This window comes from Pongo abelii, chromosome 9 (assembly GCF_028885655.2).
Source record: "Pongo abelii isolate AG06213 chromosome 9, NHGRI_mPonAbe1-v2.0_pri, whole genome shotgun sequence".
NCBI lineage: Eukaryota > Metazoa > Chordata > Mammalia > Primates > Hominidae > Pongo > Pongo abelii.
This window is the reverse complement of record NC_071994.2, coordinates 90,108,892-90,134,441: the sequence shown is the minus strand read 5'-3', so window position 1 is coordinate 90,134,441 and position 25,550 is coordinate 90,108,892. Positions and strand designations below refer to the sequence as shown.

The 25,550-nt window shown below is 36.7% G+C and overlaps 1 long non-coding RNA gene across 2 annotated transcripts in view; it reads right to left on the bottom strand.

Moving 5' to 3' along the window:
- Positions 1 to 904: 904 nt before the first annotated feature.
- Positions 905 to 25,550, bottom strand: part of LOC129048726 (uncharacterized) — a 327,568-nt gene continuing 302,922 nt past the window's right edge. For both annotated transcript variants that reach the window (XR_008511303.2, XR_008511304.2), the window contains 2 exons: positions 7,490 to 7,610; positions 905 to 1,562 (listed from right to left, as the gene is read on the bottom strand). This is a non-coding gene — a long non-coding RNA (uncharacterized LOC129048726). The remainder of the gene's footprint in view (positions 1,563 to 7,489; positions 7,611 to 25,550) is intronic.

The following is a 25,550-nucleotide window of genomic DNA, read 5'->3' as shown; positions in this document are numbered from 1 at the left end:
ACAGGCTTAGGGACGTCTGGGTAGATTTTGGCTGGTCTAGCTCAATAGGAGGTTAGATTTTAACACATCTAGGGAAAGGAGTTAGTGAATATCTTTTAGGCACTCCTTTATGAACAACGTTTACTTTATAAAGTATCAAAGAGCTATTATTCTGAAGTTATGTAACCGAAATGCAGGTTAGTCGCTCACCTTGTGCAGAGTATAAGTAACAAGAATGAAGTCTGGTATAAAGAAAGTAATTTATTCCAAAGCTAGCTAATGAAAAGAGTATAGATTTCCTGCTTTAAGGGTACCAGTTTGCTTTTGAAACAGAACAGAGGGGCTTTTAAAAGACAGGGGAGGAGGCGAGCAAGGAGAGGGGTCTGGTGCCTTATCTACTGGGCGGTCGAGCTGGTGACCACTGGCACCTTCGTGGGCAGGACTAAGCTAAGCCAGAAACTCCCCAGGAGGGAGAAAGTCTTGTATCTCTGGAGGCAGTCTCCTGATGGGAGAGGGTTTCATAGAAATTGGCTGTTATCTCTTGAGGCAGCCTCCTGGTGGGTGAGTCTCCCTTTCTGGAGCTCCTAAGCATATTGTTACTTGTACTTGCCCTCTAGGCAGTGTCTAGTGAAGGGGAGGTAAAAAAGCTATATTTGCATTTCTAAAGGTAAAGGACTAAGTAGAAAGTAGGGAACCAGGGGAATGAGAACAGGAACTAATCTCTTTAAATCTCAGTTTCCTCATATATGGGAAGCATTGTTTAAATTACCTCATAGAGTGTGAGGATCAAATCTGATAATATATGTAACCACTTAAAACAGTGCATGACACACAATAAATGCTGGCTCTTATCATCATTATTATCAGCATTGTCATGATTCAGTTCTTCCTCCCTTTGCTTCAGTCATGCCCAGGGCTTCTGTCCTTTGAACGTTAAAGTCTTATTTCTCTCTTTTTTTTTTTTTGTCTTTCATCTCTGTGTAAGGAGTTACTGTCAGTGATACTCAAAATGTGGTCACTAGACAGGCAATCTCAGCATCATATGGGGGCTTATTAGAACTGCTGATTCTTAGGTTTGGCCCAAGACCTCCTTGATCAGAGTCTCCAGGGAAGGGGCTCAGGAATCTGCATTGTAATAAGCTTTCCAGGTGATTCTAATGCTTGCTAAACTTTGAGAAGCACTTTTCTAAGTCAATTACACTGTTTGATTTAAAAGCCCTGAAAATGGAGACAAGATTTGGGTTCATATCCTAGCTCTGACACTCATGGGCTATGTAAACTTCTGCAAATTGACTCTAGATTTTCCTTTGTAATGTGTACAGTGTTCTCTGGAGTTTTATTACTTAGGTTATAGGCTAAGCTACATGAATGAAGAAACCCAAAAAACAGTGATTTGAATACACTTATTTCTCTCTGCATAATAGTTCAGAGGTACGAAGGTAGCCCAGAGTAAGTTTGTGGCTCTTTTCTACAAGGTCATCTAAGGACTCAGGATTCTTCTGACTTGATACTCTGCCCCTCCTGAGTCATTGTTTTGTTCATATAGTTGACTTGGGCTCATCGATGCTAGTGAAGCTTCTTGCCTGAGGGAAAAGAGAAAGAGAGAGAAAAGAAAATAAGTAATTTTATTTTAAAGAAGTGATGCAAAAGTTGCTCATATTACTTCTGCTTATATTCCCTTGGTGAGAACCTGGATATTTGGCTATAACTAGTGGGAGGCTGGAGAATGTGTCTATGAGCTGGCTGGCCAGCTGCCTTACACAAATTCAGGAGCTGTTGGTATTCTGATGCTAGTAAAATACATACTCCTAGAAACACATAGTACAATGCTCCGCACATAGGAAGTATTCCACAAACGCTAATGTGAGATGGAATAGTGTGATCTTGAAGAGTCAGATAGATATGAGTATGAATGTGTGTTCTTGTACCTACTTAGTATTTGACTTTGAGAAGATCATTTCTTCTTTGAGATTCAATGTCCTTGTTTTCTAAAGTAGAAATTACATAAGGTAATAGTCTTAGCTTACTGTGTAGGTTTTAGAATGATGGAGGGTTTAGGCTACCTCCAATTCTAGATCAGAATGCATTTTGATTCCCTTAATTACAATAAGGCAGGAGATATCCTAAATGCGTCGGAATATTTCACATGTCATTAATTCCTTATCAAACACAACTGCAAGTAACATTCTGCAATTACTGTGCAGTTATGGGCCCACAGCCTGAAGGTAGGGATCTTAATCCTAGGGCCCATTTGATGATTGGTGGGGTGTACATGGCAGAAATTGTGCCAACAGCCTAAAGCACAGCTTTCAGTTCCAAAGAAGGAGGAGGTGTTTTCCATCATTTCATTATATTCTCTAGGGCAGAAATTGGAGGCCTGTGGTGAAATATAATTACAATTCTCTATTGTCTTATTTGGGGTATAAACAAATTCCTCTCTAATCAATTTACAGAAACAAACATAAAAAGCAAATAAGCAGCCTTCTTAAAAAAGGAGTATTAAACAGGATTTGAATGTGTCACTTACTCTGGTAGAGCAGAAATGCAGCCATGTATTTACAAACAAGGCAAACGTATGCCCTGTTTAAGAATAGTGCTCCTTATTGGAGCTAGTCCTATTTGTCTTAACATCAAAAATTCTTTTTGATACTTATTTGTCAGTTTTCTCTTTTAGAAAAAAACAATGATTCCTGAAATCTCCAAATTAATAAGGTCAAGGACATCTTTAGGTTTCTTGCTGTCTACTTCTTTCCCTCACAAAAGACACTAGAGGATGGAAATGGAGACCACAGTGTTCTAGGTGTATCATAACATTGCTAAGAGCCTCACTTCCTGAGGTTCATTTTCTCTAACTACTAAGAACAACACTAGCAGTGGAAAAAATAAAATAGGTATGAAAAAAGGAGGTTGGAGACTTTCTTAGCTTGGATCTCCTTAAGAGCAGAGCCCGAGACAGAAGCTTGCATGCAGGTATAGATGCTTCTTAACTAACTGGGGTTACGTCTAGATAAACCCATCATATGTTGAAAATATGTAGCTAAGAAATGCATCTTATACACCTAACCTACAAAACATTGTAGCTTAGCCGAACCTACTTATATGTGCTCACAGCATTTACATTGGCCTACGGTCGGGCAAAATCATCTAACAACATAGAGCCCCGTAGAGTGCTGGTTGTTTGCCCTCATAATTGCTTGGCTGACTGGGGGCAGTGGCTCCCAATGAGAAAGAGTATAGTAAAGTATATTGCTAGCCTGGGAAGAGATCAAAATTCAAAATTTGAAGTACAGTTTTTACAGAATGCATATGGCTTTCAAACTATCATAAAGTCAAAAATCATAAGTCAACTCATTGTAAGTCTGGGACCCCCTGTGCTTTATTTGGAAAGTGATTGTAGGGAAGAGAAATGAGCATATCAGGGATCAGAACACGATATCCCAAAATATTGTGTCATGGCATGCCGAGTATTTTGAAAGGAAGGAGATTAGAAGGCCTTAAAAGAAAGGTCACTCTGACCTTCTCATGCTCTCCCTTCTTCCTTTCCCCACACTCCCCCAAGATGTGTCAAGAATTTCTCTCCCCACCTCAGATTATAGAAACTAGAACTCCTCTCCCACAAAGTGAACCATAAAACCTAGAAACTCACTCTCTAGAGAGAGTTTCTATAATCTGAGGTGGGGAGAGAAATTCTTGACACATTCTCAGCAAACTATTGCAAGGACAAAAAACCAAACAGCACATGTTCTCACTCATAGGTGGGAATTGAAAAATGAGAACACTTGGACACAAGAAGGGGAACATCACACACCAGGGCCTATTGTGAGGTGGGGGGAGGGATAGCATTAGGAGATAAACCTAATGTAAATGATGAGTTAATGGGTGCAGCACACCAACATGGCACACGTATACATATGTAACAAACCTGCACATTGTGAATCTGTACCCTAAAACTTAAAGTATAATTAAAAAAAAAAATCACTCTCTGACCCTGAAAGTAGGTCATAGGGGTCTTGTTCTGGAGAGTGCCTGCCCCATATACTGAGAAAAGAATGCCACATAGAGAGCCCAAGAATAATCTGAACAAATAGGCCTTGCTTGGTCTCCTCGCAGTTGATTACTATTAGATCCTACTTTCTTTGTCCAATCATCCTTCTCCACAACTTTTCACTTTTTTCATCAGACTTAGAATAAAAGCACACAGTTTTCCCTGGGTATGGGGGTCACATAAAACCCTGGTTAAATAAACTTATGTTTTTTTGTTTTTTTGTTTTTTTTTTCCTGTTAATCTGTCTTTTGTTACAGGACTGTCATCCGTGACCCTTATGACGATGAGAAAAAGTTATTACCTTATTGCCCCTATGGGGGTTAAGGGGAGAGAAGCAGGAAGGAGAGAAAGGCATTCCAAATATGCATGATCACATTGTCTACTGTGACAGGCAAAGAAGCTTGATTCAGAGAGAACTTTTAGGGAACTTGTGACATGAATCTTGGAACTGACCACTGTAAGTCATTACAGTGCTATAACACTAGACAGATTCATAAGAGAAAAGCACAGCCAATTTATTTAACAATGTTTTATGTGACATGAGAGCCTTCAGAAATGAAGACTCAAAGACCCCCACAAAACTGCATTTTTATGCTTAGGTTCAGTGAAGAATGGACAGTCCTGTAGAAATGTCAGTGTACAAAAAACAGGGTGTAACTTCATGATAATAAACTGAAGGTTGGGGGAGGGAACCCAGAAAGGCCCTGAAAGGTTCAATTTCTTCTTGGCTTCTCTGTGTATCATTCCTTCTCTCCAGGTTTGGTGCAGTACTCCTCTGGAATGAGGGTCTTATGACTTACTTTCAGTTAAGGTAGATTAAAAAAAAAAAAAAAGTTTTATAACTATGCTTTATACAGAAAAGTGGGGGTGGTCAGAGTGACCTTCTAGCTCCTGTAGCTTTTTCAGTTGCTAAGTGCCATGTCTTCACATATCATGTTCTGAGCTCCCACAAATTATTTATTAGTTCCCAGACCCCAGTGGACAAGGTTGGACACATAGGGGTTAATTCTCCTGCCTTTTGGTTTGTACAGACATCTCCTACTATGGCATCTGAGAGACCATTGGGCAGGAGTGGGAGGCCATGGTGCAGCTGATACAAGCCTGTGCTAAGCAAATCTCTGAAACAGAGAATAGTGAAGAGGTGAGGACCCAAGAATTTAAGCTTGCATATGAGTGTTCTCCAATGCAGATGACTAAAGGATATTTTTTTTCTTCTCACAACTTTTTGATTCTAGTCTTATGCTCCGTGTAATTTTATAATAACAATAGCTACAATTTATTTGCTATTTGCTGGATGCAGTTTGAGGGAATTTTGTAACATGTTCTCATTTTATTCTTTATAATAGTCCTTTATGATGACTTGGTATCATTGATACTTACTTACGCATAAACATTTTGAGATAAGTTAAATAATTTACTTACAGTTACAAGGTATATGCATGCATGTATATTTTTAAAAATTATTTTATTAGCTCAGAAAATATATGACCCTTACTGTAGAATGGAGACTTTTAAACATTTTTGGTTTAGCACTTAGTACATTAGCAGACATAAAAAACTGAAGCAAGAGTTTTATAAAATTGCATTTTCTCTTTTGACATGTATTGTTAAAAGAGAAAATACAATATTTTCTGTTCTGTCCTACTTGTGTGTGTGCATACTGTTTGCTACCCATTATATTGATTTTATCACTCACTAATGAGTTATGAGGCATGACCCCACAGTGTGAAAACGGTGACCTAGATAACCAATATTTTATAGAAAATATTCACTTTCAGATAACGGGTCATCTGAAGCCTCATGAATCCCTAGCCCAATGGATGATTGACAAATGATTGATAGATAGATGATAGATATAAAATGATAGATGATAGATATAAAATAAGAGCTAAATGTTGTGCTTATTTTATTAGTTCATTTAAATTGGGCTTATAGTTAGCTACAGGATTTATACAATGGCTTTAGTCTTCATTAAACAAAAGAGTCTATAGGATAAATCATATTGTCTACTGATACTTTAAATAATTTCAACTTTTATTTTAGATTCAGGAAGTACATGTGCAGGTTTGTTATGTGGGTATATTACATGATACTGAGGTTTGGGATATGGATGATCCTGTCACCCCAGTAGTGAGCATAGTACCTAACAGTTTTTCAATGCTTACCCCTCCTGCTTCCAGCAGTCCCCAGTGTCCATTGTTGACATATGATTTATTTATTTATTTTTGTCACGGGAACTGAAATTTTGATAAATATACTTGCTTGGGACTAGACAGCAAATATATTTCCTTTATAATTTGGATTTGCTGCATTAAAGAATAAGAGAAGAATAAGAGAAGAGCAAGAAGAGGAAAAAATAAATGAAAGCATGTGGAGGAGTGCACCAATGTGGAAGAGTGTGTGCCAATGTGGCTTTCATGGACTTCTTGTGGGAGTCAGATGGGGCACCCATGGGCCAGTGAACACTACTGCATCCAAAGCTGCTTTGCAGCTCCCACTATGCTCCTGCTCTTTTCTTCTGCTGTGCTCCTTTTGCAGTCTGTTCAACAAAAATCTTTTCACCAAATTTATTCCAACCTGCTACTTAGTTAGTATGTATGATTCAATATTACTAATTTTCAGAAATTCTTTCCTCTGCTTATTTCGAATATTGCCTTTACAGATTCTAGAGGTGGAGTTGACAGTTGTTTCCTCTTTCATAAACATGGGATGGGATAATGCTTTTCATCCCAGATGAAAGGGTGAGTCTTTAATGAGATAATGTATATAGCACAATAGGTGCCCCTCACATTTTAGCTAAAAGTGTCCTTGCTTTCTGCAGTGCACCAAATCCACTTTCTCCTGCCACTGTGGATGAAGCCTGCTCCCAGGCTCGTCTATACCTTATCTGGCCCTGCCTTCCTGAGCAGCTGATCCTCTTGATGGTGTGTGGTGGCTAGTGGTGGCTTTGTGAATGCTCACAGGAAACTGAGGAAAAATTGTCCAGTTAAGGCACAGAAATTTCTCAACAAGGCTGTTCCTTCTCTAGCATGCATTTATGCAAGTCTTTCAGTAGGTATTGAGACTTGAATATGTAGAAAATCTTTTTCTATCTTTCTATGACAACACAGCACACAAACTCCCTGAAGACCAATTAGTCACCTTTATTCATAAATCTAGGCTGAAAAAGTAGTCTTTATCCGGAACATTTCCAAACTCAAGGAAGAGACAGAGAGGAGATGGGGAATTATGTGATGGGTCTCAAAGTTCTCATTGTTGTTTCCACCATCATGCCATTGGTAGGAGTTCACATGCTCACCCCTGAGTTCAACAGGGAGGATGCATCGTCCTCTCGCAAGAAGGACAATCAAAGGAAGGGGATCCAGAATATTTAGCAATCATCAATGCTACTGATCAACCACCAGACACAAGATGACATTTTAACTCAAAATCACTGGATGTATCTCAGCTTGTGTGTACACTTACATGAATATGGCCATCCTCATTTAGGATCAACAGCATTCTACAGCACACTTTAGGAGGTCCCACCTCTGTGTCTTTGCTCATATCATTTCCTTCTGCTGGAATGTCTTTCCTGCATATTCACCTGTTGAAATTTTGTAGATTTACATCAAAATGGGAATAGGAAATTCAAAAATAAATAAATACAAATAGCTAACGAAATTGTTCAACCTGACAAATAGTAAGGGGGAAAAAAAAAAAAGAAAACCTAAAACAAAGAGATTCCATCTTGGGCCTAAACATAGGCAAGGATTTAAAGAGAAACATACAGTATTGTTCAGGGGGAAGTAATACAGATATTTTCATTTACAGTAGTTTCCCCTTATCTTCAAGGAATATGTTACAAGACTCCCACTGCATGCCTGAAACCACAGATAGTACTGACCCCTATGTAGACCATGACAGTATGTTTTTTCCTATGCATACATACCTTTGATAAAGTTCAATTTATCATACGTACCTTTGATAAAGTGCAACTTATAAATTAGGCACAATAAGAGATTAACAACAATAATAATAATGTAAACAATTATAACAATGTGCTGTAATAAAATTTATGTGAATGTGGGCTCTCTGTCCTTCAGAATATCTTTTTGTGCTGTACTCACCTATTTTCAGACCACAGTTAAATAGAGGTAGCTAAAACCTTAGAAAGTGAAACCGCCAGTAAGGGGGGACTACTGTACTATGGCTAAGAGTAGATATCTGGGTACTTATTTTATTACTAAAAAGTTATCACTCTCTAACGCCTATTCCTTATACATTCACCACTACTTGATATACATGTGTGCACGCCTACAACCCCCTTTACACACACAGGAACTCTTTGCTCGCTATTGTTCTCCCCAGAGAATGTAAGCTCCACGAGGACAAGGACTTTATCTAGCTTGTATATTATTATACCTCCAGTCCTAGAATGCCTAACGCATAGGTGGTCACATAGTAAATATTTGTTAGATGAATACATGAAATAATCATCAGGATTCTGTGTAAATTAATAATGACATTTACATAATGATTAACTTTATAGAATTTTTAAATGTCTTTAAAATTAAAATTTTAATTTTAATGCTTTAAATATTTTATGTTTTAATGTTTTAAAATTAAAAACATTTAAAACATGAAAAATACTTATTGTCTATAATAAAGACACAAATACAGTGGTTATCTCTGATGAGCTTATGATAGTTTTCATTTCCTTTTTATATACATCTGCATTTTCCAAATACTTATCAATAAGCATGTGCTACTGTTATAATCAGACAAACATATAAAAGACAAAAAGTCCTGGAAGTCCAGCTCAAATGCAACCTCTTCCATTAAATATTTCCTGAACTCTCCAATCCCTGGTGATCTTGGCCTCTACAATCCCAGGACATAGTGACATGTCTGAAACCATGCATAGTATAGTACTGAACCCTATACTGCTTACAATACTGTGATGTTGGATTTGTGGGTACAACCCATTTGTGTCACTTAGCTGTGTTCCTCTTGGACCAACATCCTTAGCTCACATTGCCCTGCCCAATGTAGAGTGAAGGAATATGGCATTCTGAAAAAGGTGGAGCAATGGGAAGATAAATAGGAAGTAAAGAGGAGAATGTGGATATACCAGTATATCAGCAGAAAATCAGAAACAAGATCCTGTTTAGTTCCTAAAAATAACTCCAAAAAGGTATTTTTCACTTGGAAACAGTGCAACCTTTAGCTTCAAGAGAATGTCCTAAAATTTACTGCTGGCTGCATTTGAGGTCATTGAGGCCCACCTTTAAATGAGTTCCATAAATTCCCAGGATGAAGTTCAAGAGTTTGAGAGATACAAAAGAGGCCTATGGAAAGGTAACACAGGTAAAGAAATAAGAGATGAATAACCACATTGAAAACACAGAATTAAAACCCTAGCTCCCAAATGGGCTAATCAGTCTCTCAACCTATTTCCACTCTGCACTTCTCTCTGGCCTCTATGTAATGCAACTTTAGTAGGACCCAGGGAGGAATCACAACAGCCTGTATAAAGATACCCTGACTGTCTTTCAATAAATATGTAAAATCAATTACCCAAATGGGAACTGGACTTCAATATAGACCCTCAGAGAGACTGCACAGAGATTTCCAAGATGACATTATTATTGCACTGTGCAATTTTGGAACTATTCTTGAGATCTCGTAGCCTAGGGTCCTGTATCTTCTTTTGTGTTTGTATTTAACCTTTCAGAACAGGCAAAAATATTATTCAAAACAATATTTGGTGAATATGATTGAGCCTTATTACTTCTGACAGAAAAGAAGGCAATCAAGAAGTCTGGATATTTTGTTAAGTGTACAAAGCAAGAAGGGAACTAGAATTTGCTTTCTGTGATATTAGATGTTTTTTTCAGTTCTCCCAGCTAACCTCAAAGATCTTTATAAGGAAGACATCATTTTCTGTGTTTTACAGACCTAAAAGCTAAAGTTCAGACAGTTGAATAACTCTCTAAAGGCCCCGCAGATGAGTAGCAGAGCTGGAACCCAAAGTTCATTTTTTCATTGCATCTCAATGACTGGAGATGAGTTCTAAAGAAAGAGTCTATAACAATTTAGTTCTTTGGGGAGCAAAGTTATCTCTCCAAGAAGACAGTCTACACTGTAGTCAGAAGGAGAAAAACAACTGAATACCACGACATATTGCCAGTTTATAAAGAATTATTACACATAACCAGAATGAATGAGAAAATAATGGTGCCTGTTAATCTGGGCAAACTGAACAATAATTCAATGTAACTGAACAAATAATTAATGATATTGCTCTTATCAAATTAAATAATATACATCAATGGGAGACAAAGATGTTCTCACCACCAAATTCATATAAATAAAAATATTTTGTTACATACTTACATGTAAATAGCTGTCTTTTTTTTTAACAATATAACCCAAAACGCCCCTTTGTTTAGGGGTGTTTTACCTTTATGCATAATTTTGCTTTTATTAAAGATGACTGTTACAGTCATATCTAAGTTCTGCCTCTTAAAACATGTTCTTAGATAATCCATTTAATCATCTTATTCTTTTCTTCAATTTTCTCCGAACAGTTGTAGTACTATTTGATGGACAGAATAAAGGAAACTGTTTTTGACCACACCCAGATCATGCTGATATCTACAGTAAACTCCTGGCTACAAGGAAGCCCAACTCTAACTTATGAAATGGGTGTAGTTTAGAAAGTAACAATGAGGTGGTAACTAAGGATAGTGCTAGCTGTTAACAAATAATAACAACTTAAGGTATTTTTGTTTTGGGTTTCTGCCATTCAGGTGCATCCAAAATTTCTTCATAGTCTGCACTCATTCCCTTTGCCCAGTGACCGACTGTGACCGTTCGATCTGAATTCTGACTTTCAGGGTAATCTTTCTTTAAATGTTTCACAGAGCCACAAAGTGGCTGCATTAACTAATGAACAAAATAACCAGCTAACATCATAATGACAGGATCAAATTCACACATAACAATATTAACCTTAAATGTAAATGGGCTAAATGCTCCAATTAAAAGACATAGACTGGTAAATTGGATAAAGAGTCAAGACTCATCAGTGTGCTGTATTCAGGAAACCCATGTCACATGCAGAGACACACATAGGCTCAAAATAAAAGGATGGAGGAAGATCTACCAAGCAAATGGAAAATAAAAAAAGGCAGGGCTTGCAATCCTAGTCTGTGATAAAACAGACGTCGAACCAACAAAGATCAAAAGAGATAAAGAAGGCCATTACATAATGGTAAAGGGATCAATTCAACAAGAAGAGCTAACTATCCTAAATATATATGCACCCAATACAGAAGCACTCAGATTCACAAAGCAAGTCCTTAGAGACGTACAAAGAGACTTAGACTCCCACACAATAATAATGGGAGACTTTAACACCCCACTGTGAACATTAGACAGATCCACAAGACAGAAAGTTAACAAGGATATCCAGGAAGTAAAGTCAGCTCTGCACCAAGCTTACCTAATACACATCTACAGAACTCTCCACCCCAAATCAACAGAATATACATTCTTCTCAGCACCACATCGCACTTATTCCAAAATTGACCACATAGTAGGAGGTAAAGCACTCGTCAGCAAATATAAAAGAACAGAAATTATAACAAACTGTGTCTTAGACCTCAGTGCAATCAAACTAGAACTCAGGATTAAGAAACTCACTCAAAACTGCGAAACTACGTGGAAACTGGACAACCTGCTCCTGAATGACTACTGAGTACATAACGAAATGAAGGCAGAAATAAAGATGTTCTTTGAAACTAACGAGAACAAAGAGACAACGTACCAGAATCTCTGGGACACATTTAAAGCAGTGTGTAGAGGGAGATTTATAGGACTAAATGCCCATAAGAGAAGGCAGAAAAGATCTACAATTGGCACCCTAACATCACAATTAAAATAACTAGAGAAGCAAGAGCAAACACATTCAAAAGCTATCAGAAGGCAAGAAATAACTAAGATCAGAGCAGAACTGAAGGAGATAGAGACAAAAAACCTTTCAAAAAATCAATGAATCCAGGAGCTGGGATCAGCAAAACTGATAGACTGCTAGCAAGACTAATAAAGAAGAAAAGAGAGAAGAATCAAATAGACGCAGTACAAAATGATAAAGGGGAGATCACCACCGATCCCAAAGAAATACAAACTACCATCAGAGAATGCTAGAAACACCTCTATGCAAATAAACTAGAAAATCTAGAAGAAACAGATAAATTCCTCGACACATACACTCTCCCAAGACTAAACCAGGAAGAAGCTGAATCTCCGAATAGACCAATAACAGGCTCTGAAATTGAGGCAGTAATTGCTAGCTTACCAACCAAAAAAACTCCAGGACCAGACGGATTCACAGCCGAATTCTATCAGAGGGACAAAGAGGAGCTGGTACCATTCCTTCTGAAACTCTTCCAATCAATAGAAAAAGAGGGAATCCTCCCAAACTCATTTTTTGCGGCCAGCAGCATCCTGATACCAAAGCCTGGCAGAGACACACACATAAAAAAGAGAATTTTAGACCAATATCCCTGATGAACATCGATCCAAAAATCTTCAATAAAATACTGGCAAACCGAATCCAGCAGCACCTCAAAAAGCTTATCCACCATGATCAAGTGGGCTTCATCCCTGGGATGCAAGGCTGGTTCAACATGCACATATCAATAAACGTAATCCAGCATATACACAGAACCAATGACAAAAACCACATGATTACCTCAATAGATGCAGAAAAGGCCTTTGACAAAATTCAACAGCACTTCATGCTAAAAACTCTCAATAAATTAGGTATTGATGGGACGTATCTCAAAATAATAGGAGCTATGTATGACAAACCCACAGCCAATATCATACTGAATGGGCAAAAACTGGTAGCATTCCCTTTGAAAACTGGCACAAGACAGGGATGCCCTCTCTCACCACTCCTATTCAACATAGTGTTGGAAGTTCTGGCCAGGGAAATCAGGCAGGAGAAGGAAATAAAGTGTAGTCAGTCAGAAAAAGAGGAAGTCAAATTGTCCCTGTTTGCAGATGACATGATTGTATATCTAGAAAACCCCATTGTCTCAGCCCAAAATCTCCTTAAGCTGATAGGCAACTTCAGCAAAGTCTCAGGATACAAAATCAATGTGCAAAAATCACAAGCATTCTTATACACCAATAACAGACAAACAGAGAACCAAATAATGAGTGAACTCCCATTCACAATTGCTTCAAAGAGAATAAAATACCTAGGAATCCAACTTACAAGGGACTTGAAGGACCTCTTCAAGGAGAACTACAAACCACTGCTCAATGAAATAAAAGAGGATACAAACAAGTGGAACAACATTCCATGCTCATGGATAGGAAGAATCAATATCGTGAAAATGGCCATACTGCCCAAGGTAATTTATAGATTCAATGCCATCCCCATCAAGCTACCAATGACTTTCTTCACAGAATTGGAAACAACTGCTTTAAAGTTCATATGGAAGCAAAAAAGAGCCCTCATTGCCAAGTCAATCCTAAGCCAAAAGAACAAAGCTGGAGGCATCATGCTACCTGACTTCAAACTGTACTACAAGGCTACAGTAACCAAAACAGGATGGTACTGGTATCAAAACAGACATATAGACCAATGGAAGAGAACAGAGCCCTCAGAAATTATGCTGCATATCTACAACTATCTGATCTTTGACAAACCTGACAAAAACAAGAAATAGGGAAAGGATTCCCTATTTAATAAATGGTGCTGAGAAAACTGGCTAGCCATATGTAGAAAGCTGAAACTGGATCCCTTCCTTACACCTTATACAAAAATTAATTCAAGATGGATTAAAGACTTAATTCAAGATGGATTAAAGACTTAAATGTTAGACCTGAAAGCATAAAAACCCTAGAAGAAAACCTAGGCCATACCATTCAGGACACAGGCATGGGCAAGGACTTCATGTCTAAAACACCAAAAGCAATGGCAACAAAAGCCAAAATTGACAAATGGGATCTAATTAAACTAAAGAGCTTCTGCACAGCAAAAGAAACTACCATCAGAGTGAACAGGCGACCTACAGAATGGGAGAAAATTTTTGCAATCTACTCATCTGACAAAAGGCTAATATCCAGAATCTACAAAGAACTCAAATTTACAAGAAAAAAACAACCCCATCAAAAAATGGGCAAAGGATATGAACAGACACATCTCGAAAGAAGACATTTTTGCAGCCAACAGACACATGAAAAAATACTCATCATCACTGGCCATCAGAGAAATGCAAATCAAAACCACAATGAGATACCATCTCACACCAGTTACAATGGCCATCATTAAAAAGTCAGGAAACAACAGGTGCTGGAGAGGATGTGGAGAAACAGGAACACTTTTACACTATTTGTGGGACTGTAAACTAGTTCAACCATTGTGGAAGTCAGTGTGGCGATTCCTCAGAGATCTAGAACTAGAAATACCATTTGACCCAGCCATCCCATTACTGGGTATATACCGAAAGGATTATAAAACATGCTGCTGTAAAGACACATGCACATGTATGTTTATTGTGGCATTATTCACAATAGCAAAGACTTGGAACCAACTGAAATATCCAACAATGATAGACTGGATTAAGAAAATGTGGCACATATACACCATGGAATACTATGCAGCCATAAAAAATGATGAGTTCATGTCCTTTGTAGGGACATGGATGAAGCTGGAAACCATCATTCTCAGCAAACTATCACAAGGACAAGAAAACAAACTCCGCATGTTCTCACTCATGTGAACAATGAGAACACTTGGACACAGGAAGGGGAACATCACACACCGGGGCCTGTTGTGGAGTTGGGCGTAGGGGGAGGGATAGCATTAGGAGATATACCTAATGTTAAATGTTGAGTTAATGGGTGCAGCACACCAACGTGGCACATGTATACATACGTAACAAACCTGCATATTGTGCACATGTACCCTAAAACTTAAAGTATAATTTAAAAAATGTGAATTAGAGGCTCTATGAGAAGAACCATGGTTTTCAAATCAAAGACTGAATTCCAAATGTTCTCATACATCAAAGACCTAAGGCTAGCCCATGTGGCTTAGAGGTGACAACGTATCATCAAATAGCTAAATAACTGACCATGGTTCTAAAGGGACTAAAACATTTTTTCCTTGTCTCAGCCTTCAAGTGGCAGGTCACTGCTGAAGACTTGAAGGAAGAGAGATTAACCCTTTAAGATATTTGGTAAATTCTATCACCATAGTTTGTATATATTCCCCTACTATTGAACTGAGATTGCTAATAAAATCAGAGAAATCAAGGTTTAAATTCTAGCTTTGGCATGTGTGAACTTGGGCCCGTTATTTACTTTCTCTGGGCCTCAGCTTCTGCGTCTGTGAAAAGGGCCATCGCAGTGGATTATCTCACTTACAATGAAGGATAATTGTGAAAATTAGAAATAATAAATCTGAAGAGCCTGTCACTGTGCCTGCCACATCAAAGATTTCCAATAAAAGCTAACTTAATATCTTCACTCAGTTATATTCATTATATCAGGAAAGATGCCAGACGCCAAGTGTAGCAGGGCAGCTTTTACATTTAGGAGCATTTAGTTTAGGTTCATGGATGTTTTCATAACCTTAAGTGAATGACTGTTTCCTTCTGCCACCATTATTTCATCTGAAATACGATCAGCTTATGCTAGTTGATTTCTAAGGCATTTTAAGCTCTGACATCCTGTTTTTATGGTACTATGAAAGAATTAATTGGCATGGGCTTTAGTAGGAGCCTCTCTTTTTCTTTTCCTTCACTCTTCTACATCCTTACTGCTCCTTCCTTAATCAACCACAGCACTGACTTCATTCCTATTCTCTTTCTCTGTTTTCTACCCTTCCAATCCACTGACAACCCCATTGTCAAAAGGAATTTTTGGAAGCTCCAATTTATTAAATTGCTCCAATTCAGTAAAATCTGAATTGCTTTAAGTCTCAATCCCTTTTTTCCATTTGCAGACTAAACCCTTTGTTAGAGTAAGATTTAAAGTTTTGCAATCAGCCTCTGTCCACATTTTTAAATGTACTTCATTAGACTAATATTTTAATGCCTATGACTTTAAGCCAAAATAAAAGTAATGCTAATTGCAAAATTGTAGAAAATTCAGGTCATAATCAGATACAATACAAAATCAAAAAGTTAAAAACCATTCTTAATTCTACTCTCGAAAGAAAACCAGCAACGTGGTGTGTATTATTCTAGTTTTATATCCATTCACACCTGTGGTCAGATGTAAAATTTAAATTTACCCATTTGTCTTTTCAAGATACCTTGTAACTCTCTTACATTTGTCTAGCTAGTTCAGAGGCATCCACTGCTCCAAAAGAAGAGAGCCATTAAAACAGAATGCAAACAGAAAACAAAGGTTTAAATAATTAGGCATATGAACTAACATTATTTAGAAGTGAGTGATTTGTCAGATTTTCTACCTCTCTGTTCTGCTCCAATGCCCTTCCTTCAAAAACAAACAAACAAAAACACCCCCAAACCCTACTAGAAGTCCTGAGGCATAGGGGATGATAGGATGCTCAAATGGGTTTGGCTACGTAAGTGTGAGAAGTCCCGTATGTCACACGTTAAAGTAGAAATTGGGGACCCAGAAAGACTCTAAATATCCACCACCATCCATTTCATGGAAGGTGTAGAGTAGAAATGACTGTGTAAGATATCCAGACAGAATCATTTCTAGAATCTCTCAGAGGTTCCTAAGGCCCAAGAGTGGTCTGGAGGTGACCACATATTTGCTGTGAACTAGAGATGGGAGCAGAAGCAGCTGAGAGAAGAGTAGGCACAGAGAACCTTCTGGGAGGAAGAGGATTCAGCACAGAGCTGTAGGGACCAAAAACGGAAGACTACAGGGGAACTGGGTGTTTCACAGATGCCAACATGGACAAGAGACAACGACCACAGACCAAGTGCCTCTCCTCACTATGGGTTGGCATTGTGTAAATCTCACAGAATTTGCATCTAACCCAACTACAAACATGCTTCATTTTATTGTGGTTTGCTTTATTGGGCTTTGCAGATAATGCTTTTTGTTTTTTTGTTTGTTTGCAATTGAAGGTCTGTGGCAACCCTGCATCAAGCAGGACTAGCTTACCATTTTTCTAGTAGGATGTGCTCACTTTGTTACCATTTTTAGCAATAAAGTACTTTTTAATTAAGATATCTATGTTTCTTTTTAGAATAATGCTATTGCATACTTAATAGACTACAGTATAGTATAAACATAACTTGCATATGCACTGGGACACCAAAGAATTCCTGTAACTTATTGTGCCATTTGCTTTATTATTGTGTTCTAAAACCTAACTGGCAATATTTGCAAGGTATGTCTGTATATGAGGGAAAGACTTCTTGAATTGAATGAAATTTCATTTCTACCAACTGGCCAAACCGGAAATCAAAACAGAAAATGGGTTTATAAATGGAAAAATAAGTTACATTTTTGCATACTCAACTTTGTGAACTGAGATTCACAGAATTGTAGAACTATAGTTCTTTTCCTTAGACTTACTGGTCTCTAAAGTGATCATGCCTTCAATGTAGGACACATTCAGTTGCCTCTTTCTGAAATACTGCCACATCCTTCATTTCTCCAATTAAAAATATCTGCTCCATCTTTAAGACCTCTCTAAATAAAATGATTTGCCCTTTCACAGGCCTCTCCCAAATCTCCTAAGTATGGTGAATCCTCTTACACTACACAAACTCCCAATACAGCAGTTATTTTCATAACCATTATTATTACGTGTATTTCACTAAACCAAGATGGGCGAGAAAATGAGACCTTATCTTCTATCCTTTGTTTCTCAAGGCTTAGCACAAAGCCTTGGCATCTTGCAGACCTCAGTGTATCTTTGTTGAATAAATGAATAGAAGGGTGATAACCTGAGGATAATACCAGAGGGGAAAAACCAGAGAGGCAATGATGAGTAGAAAGATGTTGTAGAGTTCAAGTCATCTTGTTTTTTAGAAAGCAACCTAGCCATGTATCATCAACCCACAAATCCAGTTATAATAACAATAAAAATAATTTAAATTATCTATTTGTCTTTGCTTCACTCAGTGGTCTACAGTGAACAAATCTTCTCCCAAAGAAGAGCGAGTATCTGGACTTTCCATTTCCCTAATTAAATTTAGAGACATCTCCAAAATAGGAAAAATGCTCAATTCTGACAATTGTCTTTTATCTCTTATTCTGTTCCCATGGGGTATTGTAAATTTCCCTTATCCTGATTTCTTAGATCTTGGCTGCTTTGAATCTATTTGACTTTTTCATTTCATTCATTTTTAGGACTTTCTTTTGGCTTATGTGAGAATTACCCATTCCAATTTTCTGGATTTTAGAGCCCCGCTATTGGACTAGTTCCCAGGTTCCCTGCATTAAAGGAATAAAACAAAGATGCAGCCAACTCCGCAAGTCATGGTCCCCTCATTTACAAAATTACAGAGTTAGAGCTCAATGGATGTAAATTCTTTTCTATGAAAAGTGAGAATGATTATGCCAGAATCATCTGGGGGACATACTTCACACACAGACTTGTGGACATTCCTCTAAGTGAGAATTGTGAGTGTGCCCAGGGTGGGTCCTGTTATCTTCAGCAGTCATCGGACAATTTAGACTTTCAGCCAGGTCTGAAATCCACTCACTCCTGTAGGTACTCCCTAGTGTTCCTTCTAGTCTATTATAAATGATAATACAATTGAGAATTTCAGCTCCAGATACCAGCAGGGAAGTTTATTTTGAGACAGTGCCCCTCAAGTCTTAATCTTTACATTTCCATTGTGGGAATAACTCTTGATGTTGAGAATGGCTGAACTGAGGTGAGCATGAGAGCAGGCAACCTAAGCATAAACTTTAGGTTTATACAGCGAGTTGCTAATTCTTAAAGCCTTTTATTTTTATTATAACATTCGATCCTCTTTATAACGCTAGAATTCATCAGGAAGGAGGTTACTGTTTTGTCTTTCTCATTCTTCATATAAGGTAAACTAGGCAGCAGATTAGACTAAGACCATGTCACAATTTATGCTGGTTAATTTGTGAACAGAGCCTCAATCTGACATTAACTAACTCCAACCAACTATGCTGCTTTTCTCTCTCTTTTTTTTTTTTTGTATTATCTGGGTAAATGTCCAATCTTTCTTTCCTGCTACATTTTTTTCTTATTAGTATTACTAGAGATTTATCAATATTATTTATCTTTTCAAAGCACTGGATTTTTTGTTTGATCTTTTCTACTGTTTTTCTGGTTTTTTTTTAATTTATTTTATTCCCTTTTGCTCTTCTCTTTAATATGTCTTTTTTGGATTTAATTTGCTCTTCTTTTTCTAGTTTATTAAGGTGAAACTATAGATTATTGATTTGACGACTTTGATTTTTTGAGGTAAGGTCTGGCTATGTCACCCAGGCTGAGGTGTAGCTGGGGTATAGTGGCACGCTCATAGCTCACTGTAGCCTCTGCCTCCCAGGCTCAAGTGATCCTCCCACCTCAGCCTCTTGAGTAGCTGGGAATACAGGCATGAGCCACCATGCCTAACTAATTTTGATATTTCTTTTCTTTTTTTTTTTTTTTCTATCTCTTGTTGGTACAGAGGGGGTCTCACCATGTTGCCCAGGCTGGTCTCGCACTCCTGGGCTCAAGCTATCTTAGCTCCTCGGCCTCCCAAAGTTCTGAGATTACAGGTGTGAGTCACCATGCCTGGCCCACTGTGCTGCTCTTTAAGATCATTTTAATTCTGTTTTAAGATTTGAGAAGGACAAACTATGCCACTAAACAATTGTAGTCATTTAAGTTGAAAAATATCAAGCAGTCTTTATGTTGCCTTAGTTTGTTTCAACTTCTTTATTTCTATATTGATGTCAAGGAGTGTGTGTGTGTGTGTGTGTGTGTGTGTGTGTATGTATGTGTTACCCCAGTGAAGTAATTGCTGCAGATCCCTGAAGGTCACATACTTTTGGATTATTTTGTATGTGAATGTGTGTGTGTGTATGTATCAATGGATTTTATCTACCCATAACTCTGGATTCACAGCACTCATAATTGAAGAGACAGCAATGAGAACCATACTCATCCTATAGCCAACATTCTAAATATCTAATTAAAAACTAGCAACTTAATGGGAGCTCTAATGGGGGAGTTCCTGAAAGAAATACATTTTAAGCTAGGTTTGGTTGGGAACTGAGTGACAAAGACACACTTGATCACAAAAAGCAATGCCAGATACTCTAAAATGAATAGTATTCGTTATCTGGCAGGTACTAAAAATAAACTCATTTAGTAAAGTGCAACGTTAAAAAAAAAATGAAGGACTTCTGTTTCTGGGAACATGGTGTAGAAGTACATTTCCCTATTCATCCCACTAAGTACAATTGAAAACCTTATATTTTATATAAAATAAATATAGTAATACTCTGAAAGGTAGAGAAAAGAAGTCAGACCAGCTAGGGACCTAAGGATCCAAGGAGCTACAAAGTGGTGAATTCTAGGGTTTTCTTTTCGCCTTATGTATACTTGCCTTGGAGTTGAAGAACCCAGCAATCTGGAAATGCCCATGGTCACAAACAATTTTAAAACACCAACAAAATCTTGTGGGTTTTTCTTTTTTCTGGCAAACAAACAACAACAACAACAACAAAAAAACAAAAAAAAAAAAGGAAAAGAGCCACAGAGAAGAAAGAAAGAAAAAACAACCTTTCAAACAATAACCCCTCTACTGCAACCTAATGGCACTGAAAAGAACTGTGGCCTCTCCCCTATGGATAGCAGTGAAGGCAAGTGGGAGACTGGACTTCTCCCTTTGCGAGGCTGTAAAGAAGCACCACAACAACCCTGCTGGGGTAGTGCCAGAGAGGGCTAAGGAAGCTAAGACGTTCATCCCACCAGCCAGTGGTGAGTCTTCCCCTACCCGTTATGGTGTCAGTGTATACCATATGGGGAGGCTGAGCTTCCAACTTCACACCAAGATGGTGTCAAAGCCAGCCTAGTAGAAAGTCAGGATTTTAACCCCTGCCCAGCAGTAATGAGTCCACCCCTACCATAGTGTCAGGAAAGATCCCACGAAAAGCTGGAATTCCCATCCCCAAAAAGCAATAACAGGGAGTCCCCATCTCAGGTGTTAAAGAGGCCAAATGGGGAATCTGAACTTTTACCTTCACTTACAGGTAACAAGATGATAGAGAAAGCTAGCTAAAACAGAAGGGTTAAATAAGTCCCAGTATCTCAGTATATAATGTGAAAACATCCAGTTTTCAATTCAAATCACTTATTATATGTAAAGCCAGAAAGATCTGAAAGTGAATAAAAAAGATATTCAACAGATACAAAAACCAAAATTCCAGAAATGTTAGAATTACCTGACAAGACTGTAAAGCATACATGATTAAAAAAAAAAAACACTTCAATGAGCAATTACAAACATACCTGAAACAAATGAAAAAATAGCACCAGCCAACCAATAAAAACTGCCAGTGAAGTAATAGAAGATATTATGAAGAACCAAATGGAGATTTTAGATCTAAACCTAAAATAAGTAAAACACTCAGTAGACAGGCTTAACAGCAGAATTTTTCCAAATGGATCCATTATTTGAAAACATAAACTACCACCACTCGCCTAATACAAAATAGATTATTTCAATAGTCATAACTATTCATGAAATTGGATTTATAATTTTAAAACTCCCTCTAAAATATCTCCAGGACCAGATGGTTGCATTAGATAATTCTAGAAGAATTAAAGCCAATTTGACACACTGTCTTACAGAAAATAGAAGAGGATGAAATACTTCCCAGTACATTTTATGAAACTGATAATGCTCCAATATAAAAACCAAGCAAAGAAAGTACAAAACAGATAAAATCCACAAACCAATATCCTCATAATATACTTAACAAAATACTAGCAAATAGAATTGTTATATATGTATTTTATATATATAGTATATATATTTTATATATATTATATATAGTATATATATTTTATATATATATTTTGTATATGTATTATATATATTTTGTATATATATTATATATATTTTATTATATATTATATATTATATATATTTTATTTTATATATTTTATATATAATATATATTTATATATTTTATATATTATATATATTTTTTATATTTTTTATATATTTATATATTATATATTTTATATTTTTATATATATTTATATATTTTATATATTTTTTATATATATTTTATATATTTTATATATATTTATTTTTTATATATATATATAATGACCAAGTAAAAGTTATTTGAGGAATGCAAGGCTGGTTCTATATTCTAAATCAATTAATGCAATTACCATATTAATAGGCTAAAGAAGAGCAGTTACCTGATCATATCAATGAAAGCAGAAAAGGCATTTGACCTAACTCAATACTCATTCAGATAATAATTTCAGAAAAGTAGTTGGTTAAGAAAGAACATCTACAACAAAGCTTGTATCTATAATTATAATTTATGATTAAAGACTGAATATTTTTCCCCTAAAAGCAAGAATAAGGCAAGGATATCCATTCTAACCACTCTTATTCAACATGTTGCTAAAAGTTCTAGCCATTGTAATAAGGCAAGGAAAGAAATGAAAATGCATACAAATCTAAAAGGAAGAAATAAATGCAAATGCCATGGTTGTGTACATAGAAATTACCAAGCAATTTACAAAAACAAAACACAAAACCTCCTAGAAATAATAACCAAGTTTAGGAGGGTTGCATAATACAAAATAGACATTCAACAATCAATTATAATCCCATACGGTATACACTTCAGTTCTCCCCAAATTGATAATCAGGTCTAATGTAATTTCTATCACAATCCCACCAAGATTTTTTGTGGTTATAGACAAAACTATTCTAGAATTTATATTGGAAGGCTAATGAGCTAGAATATCTCAAACTATTTTAACAAAGAAGAATAAAGTGGAAGGAATACATCTACCCAAATTTCAAAATTTACTTTTTAGGTACAATCATTAAGACTGTGTGTGTGGTACTGATGGTGTGGTATGGATGGAGTGTGTCAGGACTGGAGGGGTAGGCACATAAATCAATGGGCCAGAAGAACCCAGAAGTATTTCCATACAAATGTACCCAACAGATATTTTGACAAAGGTGCAAAAGCAATTTAATGGAGGAAAGATTGCTTTTTCAATAAATGATGTTGGAGCAATTGGACATCCAATAAATAATAAATAAATAAAAATAAAACTTGGCTTGTCTCACACTTTCTACATTAATTCAAAATGGAACATGGGCTTACATATAAAATATGTAACTATCAAGCTTTTAGAATAAAAACATAAGAAAAAAATCTTTTAAGTCTAACTAGGCAAAGAGTTTACAGACTTGACACCAAAAGCATGATCCATAAAAGAAAAAAATTGATAATTTGGACTTCATAAAGATTTTTAAAATTTGTTTTGCAAAAGAACCTACTGAGAAGGTGAAAAGATAAACTACAGAGGAAAATATATTTGCAGCCTACAAAGAACTAGTATTTTGATTATAATAAAGAATTCTCAAAAATCAACAGCAAATAAAACAAATAGCAAACAATTCAATTAGAACATGGGCATAAGACATAAAGAGACATTTCACCAATATACAGATAGCAAATAAGCACATGAACGATATAAAACATCATTAGCCATTAAAGAAGTGTAAATTAAAACCACTCTGAGTGAACAAAAATCAATTCTAAGTGGGGGTGCATAATGTTTCATTCCATTTACATATCATTCTTCAAATGACAAAATTATAAAATGAAGAAAAGGTTCGTGGATGCAGGAAGTAGGGGTGGGGAGTGGGTGTGACTGTAAAAGGACAAGAGAGATCCTTATGGTAATGTAAATGTTCTAAATCTTGTCTATATCCATGTCAACATCTTGATTGTATTATACTATAATTTGTCAAGAGGTTACCATTGAGGAAAACAGTAAAGGCTACACTGGACCTATCTGCATTATTTCTTACAACTTCATGTGAATCTATAATTAATTCAAAATAAAATGATTAATATTAAAATAATAATTAACTGTAACTGGTTCTTATTCCAAAAAAGGAACAAAATTAATCTCAGGACAGAATAACAAACTCCACAGATATCTGTGTGAAAAAGAAGTCTTCCGAAGGGCATGGTCTGAAATGAGAAAGGATGAGGGTGAAGAGGGTTGAATTATCGAAAATAATAAATAATTTTGAATGGTTAGGGGAATCCCAGGAGAGAAACAGTAAAGGGATCAGGAAATGAAGAAAAGGGGGAAAATGTGTGGAAGTTCAAAATCAAGGGATCAGGAGCATATGGGAAGAGCCCCCTCAAAATAAGGCCAAAGAGGATTTTCACATGGATGAAATGACTGAGGAGATGTTTTTTAAAAGGATATCTAATATTTAACTTTTAGTAACTTGTCATATGACAACCATTATTTCTCCAAATCTTCTAGAACAGCTTTTTGGTTTGTGTTCCCTTGAAGGAGACTGGAAGACAAGAAGAAGGGAGGAGAGACCTGCCCTTCCCGAAGTGCTTGCCATTTCTACCAGCATTAGCCTGGCAAGGGCTCTACACCGTGGCCACAGGAGACTGTTTCCAGGCTCCACACGGTCTCCTCCTCAAGCTTCTACATTCTAATATCTCCAAACTCTTCCCTTTGTTATCCCATCTCATCGCTGCCCCATCTCTTCCCATTGTAGCTGTTTGCTGCAACTGCTACCTCAGTGTTATCTTAACATTGCTTTTTCATCTTTTCTATTTCCTAATGTATTTTAAACCAAACCTTCATATTTTTTTTTCTGTTAAATACCATGGATGGTTTCTTTTTTCCTTATCAGACTTTAATATTATACTCATATAAATAATATTCATGAGTGCAAGATTTTTATAAGCACAGATGGAGACAAGTGGTAGACTTGGAAGATGTACAGACTGAAAGCTTCACTTCCTTTGAGACTGATTGACCACAGGCAGAACTAGGAAAGTAATTTAGCATTGCACAAGAGTACTGCCTCAAATCAATAGCCTTTTACGTTAATATGATATTTATGTTTTCCCAAATAATAAATTCAACTGGGTCAACTTTTTGCCACTAGGTATAAAACAACACTTTTGGGTGGATTTTCTGCCAGGCTACCTATGAGGTTAGCATATAATTCATTTATTTGTATTTTAATCCAATCCATTATGACATGGCAGAAATAATTTTACTAGAAAATGTATAATTATCATACCAAAGGGAATCAAAAGTTAGAAAGACTCAAGTTGAAACCTCAATTGTGTCTTAAATGGTGTTTCTGTAGGTAATAAATAGGCCCCTATTTCATGGATTTACCCTTTAGTCATTGTAGTGTCTGTTTCAAGCACACAGGCATGTTATTTGTAATTGAGATACACATCCAGATTTCAGTTTAACTTGGAAGACCTCTGTAAAAAGGCTGATTATACTGAAGTGCTTCACTGA